The sequence below is a fragment of the Chiroxiphia lanceolata genome, chromosome 1 (assembly GCF_009829145.1).
Source record: "Chiroxiphia lanceolata isolate bChiLan1 chromosome 1, bChiLan1.pri, whole genome shotgun sequence".
NCBI classification, from domain to species: Eukaryota; Metazoa; Chordata; class Aves; order Passeriformes; family Pipridae; genus Chiroxiphia; species Chiroxiphia lanceolata.
In genome coordinates, this window is record NC_045637.1 from 24,078,639 (window position 1) to 24,083,764 (window position 5,126).

Sequence of the window (5,126 nt, forward strand, 5' to 3'; positions counted from 1 at the left end):
CCTTGTGGGTCACACAAGGCACTGCCATGGCAGGCACCCACAGAAACCCCTCCCTGACCTTCGCCCTGCACTAGCCCCAGCACTGACAATCCAGTATCATTCCCAACCAGGGTGTCAAACTCTGCCCAGCATCCATCCACTCAGGGATGAGTCTGAGAGACTGCATCTGCTCTGCAAACACTACCTCCTTTGGCAGCTACTGTACAAGGCCCTTGTAACAGCCTGTTTGGTCATATTTCCTTCCTCCTCCTCCCCAAAACTGCCAGAACGAGCCCAGCCTGTGTCACGGTATTGAACAGGTAATAGTGCAGACCCAGCCAGCACATAGCCCCACAGGGCAGGCAAGAATGGACAGAAGTGACCTTTGCTTGCATTGAAAAATATTTCCTCTGTGACACCAGCTTCAGCTTCAGCCTGAACCCTCCACAGTTCTCTGTGCTCTGCTCTGGGGCACTGTAGACTGACATGGTGAAGAGCAGAGAGGAGTCTTCACTCAGCAGAGCAGGCCAGCCCTCTGTGAGCATGCAGCAGAAGCGTGATCATGGTGATCTGGGCTGCCCCGGATTGACCCCACCCTCAGGGAGGAGAGGATGACCCGAATATCTTTCTTATTCTCCTCTTTCTCTTCTTGCAGTCGACTCCCTGCTTCTTGCTCTTCCCACCTCCCTCTTGCTATAAGGCAGCTAGATAGATTCCAATCTGAATTCTGATTTAGCCCTTTCAAATTATGCTTCTATAAGTAGATTAAATCACTCCAAGGCCCATCCCTACCAACTTGTCACTGTTTTGAGGGACAGCAAATTTCCTGGGGTGGACTAGTTGGACTCAGTATTAGAGAGCATGCCATGGCACGTTTACTTTTCCATATAGATGTGGCCATGAGGACCAGGAAATATCATGCAGAATTAAATAAATGCATAAAAGAGAATATTTTCCAATATCTACAAGGAAATTTTGGAGGAGATGACTGATGCCAAATATTTTTTTGCACTTGATGTGTCAGCAGGATTCTGGCAGATGCCCCTAGTAAAAAAAACAAGAACATATTTGAGCACATTCAACACCCTCTTTGGGAGATGCTGTTTCCTCAAACTGCCATATGGGTTGTATTCAGTATCCAAGGTGTTTTACAGGAAAATAAAACAATTTTTTATCATATACAGAATGCTTAAGCCTAAACAGATGAGGAAAAATAGTAACATAGCATGACAAAAGGCTCCAAGCAGCTTTGGAAATAACTAGATATGCTACAAAGAAGTTGAACAAACAGTTACACTAATCTAAAATGCTATATAATGAAAGTAACACACTTGGAGGAGAAGTTTCGACAGCCCAGCATGCAGACAGATTTCAGTATATGTGAGCTGTCACTAACATGCTTGCCCTGACTAGCAGAGAATGGACAGTTTTCTTATAATAGTGAATTCTGGGAAGAATTTTGTGGCTGAAAAACCTTGTCAAGGAGGCTGGAAAATTGATATTATTAAAGGGGGAGCAGTTCTGAGTCAGCCCCACACAGAATGTCCAACAGACTTACTAATGCCACTACACATACTACCAGCAGAGTGCTCTCACAACAGGTGGGTCCAAACTGGAGAGTGGTCCGCTCCATGCAGTGACCACCACTGAAAACTGCAGTCAGGTGTCTGAGGGCTATTGTCCTTCCTCACAAGGTTCATTCAGGGTGTCAGATATTTCCCTAAGGCAGCACTAAGACTCAAAGCCAAGCAAGAACAATATATTCCTGTTATAAACCGTGCCCTGTCAAGTCCTTCACCAAGAACACACAAAGCTTGAGTTCCTTCGGCTTCCAAGCTCTGTTTTGCAGCTGAAACCAGAAATAGTCTGGAGTATGCGGCAAAACTGTGAAGGTCCTCAATCTAAACCAGCTTATGTATAATCCAACTGGCTGAGTCAGTGCCTTGTCTGATTTCAGAGAGACCACGATGGCCAGAACTGCTGGGTGGGAGAAGTGCAGCAGAAGGCAGCTCTGGCACACAGGGCTGGAAGGGCACATCCTGAGCCCTGTTGTTGTTGTCAGCATGATCTTGCTCTTTTGGCAGATAGCACTGATCACAGACAGCAATCATATCCTTGGATACCTGCTATTCAGGAGCAAGCGAGATCTTCTGAGAAAGAAGAACTGCAGTTGAGGTACAGGGAAGAAGAGAGTCAGCAGCCTTGCCTGAGAAAGTCTCGTATGTGTAATAGTAAAATCAAATTCAGAGAGCTGTGTCCCGTGACACAGCACAGTGCTGTCCACCCAACAGTACAGACATCAAAGGTTAGTTAGGTCACGCCACTTGGTAGGCTGCCTGACATTTTGTGTTATCTACCTTTTGCTCACTATTATTTTTATAGTAGCTGGAGAAAGAGAATGTCTACCTTTATCTATCTCTACTAAACTCTTGCAGACGTCAACTGGAACCAATTTTCATCTTGGGCCTCATTTCATATAGTGCTGTCAGTGAGCACCAAGGCTCTTCATGAGGGAAGTGACCCATTGCACTCCCAACCAAGACACTCTGTCTGGACATAGATATCTGCACCCAGACATGCCTCAGACACCAACTAGCCCATGGCTCCTCTCAGTGTGCCAAATGGGACAAGGGTCAATTTTGGAGCACACTAGCATAACAAATATAGAGGTTCTTACAGGGGAAAAAAAGTGAGGTCCAGTTTGGTAAAGAAAAGGCAAAACCAAAAGAAGTTCACTTGTTAAAACACGAGAAAACCAGAACACACTGACCTACTGTTTAAATCAAGACTGGTAATGCAGAGGGAGATCATGGCTGGGCTTCGCGAATGAAGATTTAGGAAGGGCTCTACCCACGTTTGCCACAAGCGCGCTGGTGACTAAAAAGGCCAATACGAGACAGGCAAGTCCAGTTGCAAAAGGCACAGCAGAAAGACTCCTTAGGTGGTAAATTCTGCAAGACACGATTCTTTCTGCGTTGCCTTTTCTCCTCGAGAGTGATCCTGCGTGCGTTCTCAAAGGAAACAGCAGTGTTATAGATGGTGTGTCTCCAGATCTCCCGGTTGGAGGTCAGAGTAGAGCAGTTATGATGATCAATATGGCCAAAGCTGAGATCTTGTTTCAGGGAGTCCTTGTATCTTCTCTTTGGGGCTCCTCTCACCCGGCAGCTGGTGGCAAGTTCACCATAAAGCAAGATCTTAGGCAAAAAAAAAAGAAGTTCACTTGTTAAAACATGAGAAAACCAGAACACACTGACCCACTGTTTAAATTAAGACTGATAATGCAGAGGGAGAAGAAGTTAATCAAATACTGACACAACTATTCCATTCTAAAAAGTCAGACATTTCCTTTTATAAATAACTGGTATAAAACAATAGATGATGGAGTGAAGGGACTGAAGAATATATTGTTTTCATCAAACAATGTTGTATTTGGGAGTAGAGGAACCAGTAATTATAATATTTTAGCGAAGCCTGGTTTTGGCAGCTTTTGCAGCATCCACATGCAGAATGATATGCCACATCCAAATATCAAATTAACAGTAAATCTAGTTCTCCCATTTCTCCTGAGCTTCATTCCATTGACTTTCAAATCACTGAGTGATTTAGAATACCAGGGTGTTTCAGAAATAAAATATACTTAGTGGCATTTCAATTCTAACAACTTGGTCAAATGAGTATTGTATAATTCAGCAGATTGTTTAAGAAAAAGCAGCTACAGGGATCAACAAACCTGACTCAGCTATGAAGTTACTGGAAAAATCCAAGTTGGTAGATTTTAAAAAATCTAAAATAAACCACAAGATTGAGTTTCAACATTTAAATGAATCTAACAAAATGATTTGATTTAAAAAAAAAAAAAGAAAAAAACGCAAAACACCAAAACTAGTATCATAAGGAAAGGAAGCAGATAAATCAAAATCCCTTGGTAACTTCAGTATTTGCCTGATTGTGGGGACAAATCAGCGTGTCAATACTGTCAGTGAAATTCCTCCAATTTTATATGAAAAGCATATTGTATTAAAAAGACTTTAATCTAGAGATCCCTTAATCATTAAAACTCTCCATAATCAAAACAAGGTCAAAAGGCAAACAAATGAAATTAAATCCAGTGATTACAAAAATAAACAACTGAGCAGTAGATGGTAATTTCATGAAGCATATGCAGTAGTTCATATCACAAGAGTGGAAGGACTGGGAAAAAATACTGTATTTGGAAAAAAAATATATTTGTCCGAAAATGATCTCTTAATTTTTTGGCTACTCTTTCATCCACCACAATTGTGTGATCTGTTTTTCAGAGAAAGAAGAAGTCAACTGAACTTCCTTTGGCCAGAGTTTTATTGTCTCAGGAGTGGAATCAGGTTTCACTTAAATAACTGAAGGCAAGATTGTTGTCTTATATTATATGTGTTGTTACCAAACCTATTGTGGATGAAGACCATACCCAAACCATTGCAGACTCTACCAAGTCCAGAGAAATATGCTACTTCCTTCAGAAGAAGAAAAAAATGTTTTCCACTGTACAACTGAGAAAACATCTGTTGCTAATCCATGGAGTTTTAGAAGACTGACTGGTAGCTGTGTCCTTCTGGAAATGGATTGACTTAGCAAGCAGTATATTAGTTTTAAGAAAAAAATCTTCACTGGTGCCTCAGTGCCCTCCCTGCACCTTGAGCATACCAAACCCAGAGGAGAGGATGCACCAGATTCCAGAAAAAGATGACACAGGTTGACCTGGAGGTGTCTCTAATTGTCCAAGAGCACAACCTTGAGTTTACCTGCAAGGCATTAGTTGTTTTTTTTTTTTATTTTCTCATGCTATTTTAAACATTCCACATGCAGAACACACATACAAACTGGTGGTAAGAAAAGAAAATTTAAAGATGTCTGAGATGTATTTCTAGACCATGAGCATAGGGGAAAACACTAAGCATCTAACCTCCAGATTTTGAACTTGGAATGACTGTCAGCTGTCTCCACATTGTCTAAGAGGCTGATGGCTTTGGCATTTGAGTATCATTTCAGAGATTCTGTGTTTTCTTCTCTGTGATTTCCTCAAAGGAGAGGCTGGGATGAATTCTACAAGGCCAAAGAGGGTCAGGAGCAGAAAGTGTCAAAGCAGCCAGACCTCTGCCCTCCCGAACCAG

General features: G+C 42.2%; 1 long non-coding RNA gene across 1 annotated transcript; it reads left to right on the forward strand.

Annotated features, from left to right (window-relative positions):
• The first annotated feature begins 449 nt into the window (after positions 1–449).
• Positions 450–4,429, forward strand: LOC116799893. Its single transcript, XR_004361137.1, has 3 exons — positions 450–516; positions 2,064–2,154; positions 4,278–4,429. It is a non-coding gene; the product is annotated as an uncharacterized LOC116799893 (long non-coding RNA).
• Positions 4,430–5,126: the final 697 nt, after the last annotated feature.